Raw genomic sequence first — 10,397 nt, 5'->3', positions numbered from 1 at the left:
TAAGTGAACTGGTAAATCAGACTTGGACATGGACTTTGTGATTCTAACTTGACCTTGGCGACTCTCTGTGACGTGGACTTGGAGTGGTGTTTACTCAGTATCTGATACTTTGACATGATATTCATGACTTTATTTTACAGTTTGCTGATTGGATTTGAACTTGAACTTATTCAAGTTAACCTTTTGACATGGACCTGGATGTCTTTGACCTTAATTCAGACCTGACACAGTTACTCTGCTTTGACTGATGTTACTCCTGCTTCTTTGGAGACTTGGACTTGACTTCAGAACTTCAGAGCTGACCTCAGTGTCTTTGACCTTGGTGACTTGGGTATTACTTTGCTTAACTCACGCTTGGACATGGCCGTGGTGATTTGTATTTCATGTTTGTGAATTGGATTGGTGACACACTGAGGTTTGTTAACGGAGGTTTTCAAAACAAATAATTTACCCATCACAACCTCCACATTAGATTGTGAAAAATGTAAGTTGGTTGGTTTTTAAAATTAAAATTTTGAATGCTGTTTTTGCTAAAATGGTTTCTCGAATTGCCGCTGCACACACGCACACAGACACACACACACAAACAGAGGATTGTTGTTGACCCCAGCCAAGTGATCACTCCAACCATGCGGCTTGGTGAGCCACTCTGCTAATTAATCACCATAATTCAACAGCTAACACTCTCATTAGACCTATGGATGTGTGTGTGTGTGGCTGTGTGGAATAGGCACCCAGAGGCTTGTATGGTCCACTACTCTGCCTGTGATGTGTGTGTCATAAAAAAAATGACTCAGCAAACACTGTGCCTATTAAGGGATTTCTGGACTTAATGGGAGGTTGTGCAATTACATCTCCTATTTGTCTCTCTCCCTCTTTTGTCCTGTGTGGCTCAAATGGTCGAGCAAGGCCCCAACACTACCGCGGTTGTGAGTTTGATCCCACTGTCTCCCATAAATGAGAGTATAACAAACACAGTGTAATTGGTGTTATGCCTGTTTTTGACACATCTGAGTGTGTGAGTGTGCGTACTTGGTTCCCAATATTCTGCATTCCTGCTGAAGGTTAGTTAAAGCCAGCAGGGTGGCTGAAAGCAGTGAGCCAGAAGCTGTGTGTGTGTTACCTGCTGCCAGACTCCAGCTGTGAATGAGATGCTCATTGCCTGACAAAACTACCTCTGTGTATGTAAGTGTGTATTCTGAGGAAAAGTGAAGCAGGAAAATCTTCAGGAGTACTGAGGCGACATTTTGTTTTTTGAGAGGACAATCTAACAAATCTAAATTTGTATTGAGTGCAGCAGTGTTATTTTCTGTGATGAAAACAGAAGATTCAGTGGAGTGTTTTACAGATCACTGAAGGTTTAGACTTGAAAGGTCTGAGCCCTAATGTTCAAACTAACAACAAATTCCATTTGTATATGGACAGATTTTGAAGCCTGTGCAAACCACTGATTATGAATTATAAATACACAGCAGCCTTCCTCTGCATAGTCTCACTACAATTAACAAGAAAAAGAGACAATTAAACACAAATGACCGACAATATATCAAGAGTTATGGACACAGCAGCGGGTGCAACAATTGTTATAAACCTACAGGAATGAAATAATTGCTACTTTAACAGCTGAATTAAAACAAGCAGACATTTAAAAATAATATAATCTCCACGCACGCATACCAAAGCAGAGAGAGCTGCACAGTTTTTACACACCGTAAAGCCCACACACACACACACACAATGCTACGTTGGTAACGCAGTAGTTGTACTCACCTGTCTGAGCATCATTATGTGAGTCTCGTGCGCCCCAAAGTCCACAAATCTGCTCTTGGTTCAACTTATAAGCTTGATCTTTCTTAGTCCACAATAACCAGTCTGCTCAGCCTCTGTGTCCCAGTATGACCAGTCCAGCTCTCTGTCCCACTGCGCCCCTCAGAGTTTCCTAACATGTAGGCTGATGGAGGCTCCACAGTCACAGAAAGCGCAGAAAGGCCTGACACAGCTCACTGAAGGTAGAAGATCCTCAGCAATATTGCAAATCAGCATGCACCTGTTCATCACGCAACAACTTGGGTGCGTTTGATTTTAGTGTCATTTAACGTGGTCACCCTGTGGTGCATTAAATCAGTGATTAATTAAGGTAGATGCAACCTTTTTTTTTTACTATGCCAAGGGACAATAAAAAATACCCAATATTACGTCTTCCTTAATTTTAGTTGTAGCTGCTGTTCACAAACTGCCCCAAAGGCCCTGCCCTGGTGAGACTGCATGCATCCCCCTGAAGCTCTCTGCAGCCACAGACACACCAGCAGCTTCAGACAGACAGACAGGTGAGCAGACAGACAAACGGACAGCAGCAGCTTCTTCTCTGCTGCAGCTGCGGATTTAACAGTGTGAAATTAAAGCAAGATGTTCAATTAACCCCGACCTGCCTGTGAGACTGACGTCAACTCCAAGACACCAAATCCAGTTCTCTAAACTCACATATGAATTACTGTGTCAACAGCGTGAGACACAGAGGTCACCAGGATCTACCTCCACTCATCAAAGTCATTTTCATGTCACCAAGGTAATGAGGTGTGAAGCGGCCCTGAGATAGCAAGTCATCATTCATATCACCAAGGTCATGTTTTAGACACTAACATCAGCTCTGAGGCACTGAGATCCTGCCAACAAGGACAATGTGGAGTCACAAAGGTTGACAAATCTCAATTAACACAAACTTCACCAAGGTTGTACTTGATGCACAAACGTCAGCTCTGAGTCATGGAGGTCTAGTCAGTCACTTAAGAGTTGCTGTGGTCATGTCGGAGTCACCAAGGTCGAAATCTCATTGATCCCAAACACACTGAAATCGCAAATGTTTTAGGCACGTATGGCGTCACATCCACTGAGTCTAGACTCAAACCTGCATCTGAAACGAGGACTGCAGCTCTGACAGTCAGTGAAGGCATCTTAGGTTTTTAATCGTTGTATATCAATTATAATAAATATAAAAACAACCTGCATTTCATCATCAACTTTTGTTCTTTACTAAGACAACATCCAGCTCTACCAGCGGAATTACACAAATACACACAATTACATAATGAGACATGATTATTTAATATGGACACACACACACATCGGATAAAAAATAAATTTTTCTTGAACTTGATTTTGATTAAGAATAACTGCATCCCCATAAACGCTTTATTGGAATCCATCGATCATAACTCACTGACAGTCGCCCAAGGAAAGGTTGCCAAATATCAGCATCACTAATCCTCATATGCTCAGCCCAACAGTCAGAGGGGGCTCACAAGTGTCTCACGCATTAACTCTGAGGAAACAGTGCCCTCTATTGACCAATAACCAATAATGTGTGTGTGTGTGTGTGTGTTTGTGTTGGACACACACACACACACACACACACACACACACACACTCTCTCTTTTTGCCTCTTACATTTTAGTTTAATTCAACTCAGTGCTTTATCAGCATGAAAGTCAATGAACAGCGGTTTCAGGTTAATATACAGCAAATACCTGTTTGCGTGCATTTAAGATTTTATTGCTTCTACGTGTATGTGCATAAATGTGTGTGTGTGTGTGTGTGTGTGGATTAGAGTCATTACATATTTGGTTTCCATATCTAGAAGAAAACATTTGAGTGGTAAATATTTAACTGTTCGTTCATTCATTGATTGATTCAGTTCCTTTTTTGATTTATTATTTAAAGAGATGACATTTGTGTGTATTTAAAGATGTACACCTTCAGTAGGAACCATTGGGCTTTGGGATTGAGAACCACGGGGTGGGTGGGTACATCAGAAAGCATGAACAGGATACCAGCAACCTGATTCAGCTACTATTGTTAGACATCACAGCTCGTAAACATGGCACTTTTTTTTTCAGCAGCTGACCCTTCAATCTTAGAGTTTTAAAAATGGTCCAGGCTCACAAAGACAATGTTAATGTGAATTTGACAAAATCAGTGTCTACTTTATTGGATTATCTGTCCCTCTTTCTCTCTTTTTTCTCCAGACTCTCCTGTTTTCAGTTTCTCAGAGCCACAGCTCCATCCATTGGATCATTGATGTGCAGCAACAAGCAGCGCGTGTATCTGTACTTTTATGAGGGCCTCTACTAAAATATGCATTAATTCAGTAGGGCTCCTTAAGCCAAACTCTTAACCTCACATCAATCTAAACCTCATTCTAAAACCATATTTCTAACGCTCAAACACAGACTGGTCGAAATGTTTCAAAAATGACCTCACTTTTCATTTTCATATTTTCTCACTTTCCACTTTCTTAGAGAGCCGGACTAGCACAGTCTTGGTTTTGGTCTTTTCATGGGATTTGTTGACACTAAGAGAAATATTAGCAACAGCAGCCATACCTTTTGAAATAAGACAAAATGTCAAATTGGACATTATCTTTTGTCTTTTCTATCTTCCTCATCTGGTAATCAGAGAAAATCTTTTGTCTTGAACCCAAATATGCTTCAAGTCTGTTGTAAATGTTTTTGTTTTCTTCAGCAGCAAATCCCTGCATATTTAATAGGAAAACACAACAGTGTGTACTTGATACTCTGCAGGACCCGCCTGACACCAGCAACCTGATTCAGCTACTGTTGCTAGGCAACCAGGGGAAACACAGCCATTGAAAAACATGATGGGAAGTTGTTACCAAAAAAGGTTGACCATCCTTGAAGGCTAACCCAAAGTTCCATTAAAAAAATAACAACTGAGATGTAAGAAAACAGTAAATAATCTTCTAATGTGATAAAAAAAAATCTCAAACAAATTAACAGAAACTGTAAAACTCCTACTATAACAAAGAGTATGATCTACACCTGCTCTGTATGAAAAGTGCAGTAAGATAACTTCTGGTATGAATTGGTGATATATAAATAAAATTAATTGAATTGAAAAAGTGTTATATTGACCTGCCGGGACACAGACACATACAGATTAAAGAGGATGGATGTTCCTCTACTACACACAGGGGTCATTATGAGCTCAAGTTCAGCACAGTATCATCGTTTAAAAAAACTGTGAGGTGAAGGAGATTATGCTGTACATCACTGCCAAATCAGTTTGTAGATTGATTTCTTTAGTTCCAGGCAGCCAGAGGTTACTGAAAACTGTCCATGTTGGTGCATTCAAGGACCTTTTGATGCTCACAATTTGAGATTTGTCTTTGACCTTTATACTGCAAGAAATGCTCAAATTCTCTTTGACAAATCCCTTCTTTTGTTTTCTTATTGTCGCTTAGACGTCACTGTTTGTGACTTTTTCAGCAGCCGACCTTCTACACTTACAGTTTCAAAAATGGTCCAGGCTCACACAGACAAGGTTAATATAGATTTGACAAAAAATAGGAAATACATTTTTATGAATCAGTGTCTTCTTTGTTGGATTATCTGTCTCTCTCTCTCTTTTACTCCAGACTCTCCTGTTTTCATTTTCTCAGAGCCACAGCTCCATCCATAGGATCACTGATGTGCAGCACTAAGCACGTGTCTGTACTTTTATTCTTATGAGGACCCCTACTGAAATATGCATTAATTCAGTAGGGGTCTTAAAGCCCAACTCTTGGTCTCACGTCTATCAAAACTTCATCCTAAAACCTAAAACCTTGTTCTAACACCCAAACAATGACAGCATGGACTAGTCAAAATGTCTTCACTTTCCAAAATATTTTCTCAATTTCCAAAATATTTTCTCACTTTCCAAAATATTTTCTCACTTTCCAAAATTTCTCCTCACTTTATTGCAGATCTGGATCCAGATGCAGATAAAAATGTTAAGGCAAGTACAATGGAGATATGAGTTTTTTGTTTTAATTTAAGGCAATGCAGACTGAATAAAATGTAACATGCCCAAATACAGATTGGACGTGACTTACATAAATTTACCTTGATGTAAGAATTCTGTCTCACTCTCCATCCTCCATTTGTTTATCACAACACCTCACCTCTTAAGCAGAAACTCATAAAGAAACATAAATAGAAAGGTGTGTGTAGTAAGTTGTAATCTATGCTCATCCTCTGGCGTGTCTTCCTCTCTCTCCTCCCAGGCAGTATTCATAATCCGACCCGACGTCTCTGACATCTCCTCTCCCCTCCTGCCTCGTGCATCTATAATTAATCATCAGTCTGTGGGGGTTACAGGAGCAGAAACAGGTAGAGGTCGGAGGGCCAAGTTATCACAGTGAGAAAAACATGCCCGAATGGATCGTCTGTCAAAGCCGCAGACAGCTGAGAAAACCAGGAGAGACACAAGGTGCAGAGCAGCAGGGAGGAGGTCTGAAACCAAAGAAAACTGTAAGAAACGAAATCAGATACAGCAGTTAGGCCGTGATTTTAACACATGAAAAGATGTGATGTGAGCTGCAACATTAGTTAGGAATATAAATACTTGGCAGGCAAAGTTTTCATGATCTTAATCTTGACCCAGGGTCAACTAACTAGCTTTCAATCACATCTCATTGTTATATTTTGAGTTTGCTCAATTTTCATGTAAACGCACACTGCAGTTTCTTCACCTGTGGGCAGATATTGTTTAATAATGTTATTGTTGTGTTGCTCTTCTCGATGCTTCTGCCTTTTTATCCCTGTTGAAAGGGCATCGAGGGTCTGAGGACAGAGATGTGTGCTGTATAGATAGTAAAGACCCTTGAGGCAAATTGTGTTTGTGATATTGGGCTATATATATATAAATAAAATTTACTTGACCTATTGATCGCTGTGTGTTTGTGCAGTGACACGTGTTCAGTATACGGGAGAGAAACACAACACACACACACACACACACACACACAACAAGCAGAGTCAATAATGACTTCTGATCAAGGTAAACAAATCTATAGACAGATAGATAGATAGGCAGACAGTGGGCTCGAGAAACTGAAAATGAAAGATCAAAAGAAATAGGAGGCAAAGAAAGAAAGAAAATGACCGTTTATTGAGAAACTGGCTATTTCACTGTAAACACGCACACACACGCACACACAAATACACACTGCAGCTACACTAAACATTGCAGAGAAGATTAATTTCCCGACGGCCTTGATGGAAGAGTCTCGTGGTGCTCAGTGGGCAGATTCAGTCCAGAAGAGCTGAAACTAATAAATCACATTTCCAGTTTCTGATGTGAAGCTTTTAAAGAACCCAGTAAAGTTTGGACTGTTCATTAAACATAATAAAGCACAAGTGTAGTTTATGAAGTAAATGCAATTTATTATTTTGAGCCACAAGACTCTTCCATCATGGCCATCAGGAAATTAATGTTGAACAAATACAATAAGGCAAAGAACCACAACTGGAGGGCATTTTTGTAAAGTGAGGACATTTGGTAAAGTGAGGACATTTTGTAAAGTGAGGATGTATTTTGGAAAGTGGGGACGTATTTTGGAAAGTGAGGAAATTTTGGAAAGTGAGGAAGTTTTTTGGAAAGTGAGGACGTGAAATTGGAGAGTGGGGACATATTTTGGAAAGTGAGGACGTATTTCGGAAAGTGAGGACATTTTTGAAAGTGAGGACGTATTTCGGAAAGTGAGGACATTTTGGAAAGTGAGGACGTATTTTGGAAAGTGAGGACGTATTTCGGAAAGTGAGGACATTTTGGAAAGTTAGAAAGTTTTGTGGAAAGTGAGGACGTATTTCGGAAAGTGAGGACATTTTGGAAAGTGAGAAAGTTTTGTGGAAAGTGAGGACGTATTTCGGAAAGTGAGGACATTTTGGAAAGTGAAAAAGTTTTTTGGAAAGTGAGGACAGTTTGGAAAGTGAGGACGTATTTTGGAAAGTGAGGACATTTTGGAAAGTGAAAAAGTTTTTTGGAAAGTGAGGACAGTTTGGAAAGTGAGGACGTATTTTGGAAAGTGAGGACATTTTGGAAAGTGAGAAAGTTTTGTGGAAAGTGACGACGTATTTTGGAAAGTGAGGACATTTTGGAAAGTGAAAAAGTTTTGTGGAAAGTGAGAAAGTTTTGTGGAAAGTGAGGACATTTTAGAAAGTGAGAAAGTTTTGTGGAAAGTGAGGACGTATTTCGGAAAGTGAGGACATTTTGGAAAGTGAGAAAGTTTTGTGGAAAGTGAGGACGTATTTCGGAAAGTGAGGACATTTTGGAAAGTGAAAAAGTTTTTTGGAAAGTGAGGACATTTTGGAAAATGAGGACGTATTTTGGAAAGTGAGAACATTTTGGAAAGTGAGAAAGTTTTGTGGAAAGTGAGGACGTATTTTGGAAAGTGAGGACATTTTGGAAAGTGAGAAAGTTTTGTGGAAAGTGAGGACATTTTGGAAAGTGAGGGCGTATTTCGGAAAGTGAGGACATTTTGGAAAGTGACGACGTATTTTGGAAAGTGAGGACATATTTCGGAAAGTGAGGACATTTTGGAAAGTGAGAAAGTTTTGTGGAAAGTGAGGACATTTTGGAAAGTGAGAAAGTTTTGTGGAAAGTGAGGACGTATTTCGGAAAGTGAGGACATTTTGGAAAGTGAGAAAGTTTTGTGGAAAGTGAGGACGTATTTTGGAAAGTGAGGAAATTTTGGAAAGTGAAAAAGTTTTTTGGAAAGTGAGGACAGTTTGGAAAGTGAGGACGTATTTTGGAAAGTGAGGACATTTTGGAAAGTGAGAAAGTTTTGTGGAAAGTGAGGACGTATTTTGGAAAGTGAGGACATTTTGGAAAGTGAGAAGGTTTTGTGGAAAGTGAGGACATTTTGGAAAGTGAGGACCTTTTTTGGAAAGTGAGAAGGTTTTGTGGAAAGTGAGGACATTTTGGAAAGTGAGGACCTTTTTTGGAAAGTGAGGACATTTTTTCTAATGAGGATTTTCTTTTTTTAGTGAGGACATTTTCTGAATGTGATGATATTTTTAAAAGTGCTCCCCACTTTCCAAAATGAAAGAATGAGGTCATTTTTAGAAAGTAGAGGCGAACAGTGACAAACAGTTCAAATGTGTTACAGGAGAGAAACGCCTCAGAGCACAGCGGAGAAACATAACATCAAACACACATTTACTCATTATAACAAACACACAGTGAAGGTCCTGAGGGGCCGATAGAGGAGGCCGATCTTTCATTAGTGAGGCAACACGCCTGATTAAACTCCTCATGGCCACACACACATGCACCCACCCACACCCACACAGCCTAATCAATGATTAGTAATTGGACCTGCGGGGAGAGAGCAGGAGGGTCCTGTGATGTATGGTCAAACAAACGAGTGTGCGTGTTTGTGCCTGAAGAGAGACACAATGAGGGAGGAAGGAAGGCTCACTGGTGTGAAATGAGACAAATGAGTGTGTCGGGGGCTTTGTGTGTGTGTTTTTGTGTTCATTCTTGAGTGCGGCCATTTGAGTGTATGGCCATTGATCTGTATGTTCTCTGTGTGTGTGCGTCATTCCTGCTACATCACAACATCAAAGAGTTTCTGTCACTTTGGAGTCCAAACTCACCGAGCCGACGGTCAGCCGTCACCTTTCCAGGGCGTCCAGGTGGCTGATTCAGCATGTCGAATCAGTGAGAGCCCTCTGAATGGCTGTTCAGACTGGTGAAAAGGTGGTTTTATTCTTTTTCCACAAGCAAAACGTTACATGCTGGCAAGCACAATCAGTCCCTGGGGCCATACCGATTACATCTTTACATCACACAAGTTTTGAAAGATGGCAAGCTATGATTGATCAGGATCCAGCATGAAGTCTGCCACTTCGACAAGAATTTATAATTCTTTGATCGCCTAATCTGACAATGACAATCTACTCTGACTGTGACTTTTTTTTTTGCCCTCCTTTAGAAGCCCAAAAAGTTCGGCCCCCCCCAGCTTGAGAACCACTGCATTAGAGCGACAGAAAGAGGAGGTCAGAAGATTTCTGCAGACTGGACCTGGTCTCTAGAAGTTTTAACCTGCACTTTTACATGTCTACATCAAGTTTGCAAAAGACCAGCTCCCTGTTGACCCACGACCGTGTTACTTGCTGTGGGCAAAGAGAGAGATAATATTTCATCATCAGAAGGCAAAACCAGCCAAACACAACACTAACAGCATGTGACCAAAATAGGAACGAGATGAGAACCGTAACTTAACTGCTAGCTGGGTTTTAATGAATCATAAATGAGGTTCTGCTCTGCTCTTAAATTTAAGTTTTGCCAATGCAGCCTGGATAATATCAAGAGAAAGAAAAGTCACTAATATGAATTACTTCTATCATTGTTTTTGTTATTATAATATACAGTGATAACTTTTAAAACAAATGACCTTTCCTTCTGAAAAACTTTGTTAGAAGACATGAAATATTGGTTGATGGATTTTCGAGCAGACGGCAAATTTATTTTCGCAGATAAAAAAAAACATTTTAAGCATTTATCAGCTTCGTGGTCTATGATGCAAGACACTGAAATGAATCAGAAATATTAAA

The sequence above is a fragment of the Micropterus dolomieu genome, linkage group LG14, assembly GCF_021292245.1.
Source record: "Micropterus dolomieu isolate WLL.071019.BEF.003 ecotype Adirondacks linkage group LG14, ASM2129224v1, whole genome shotgun sequence".
In the NCBI taxonomy this organism is placed as follows: domain Eukaryota; kingdom Metazoa; phylum Chordata; class Actinopteri; order Centrarchiformes; family Centrarchidae; genus Micropterus; species Micropterus dolomieu.
The sequence above is the reverse complement of the archived record's forward strand: the minus strand, read 5'-3'. Positions refer to the sequence as shown.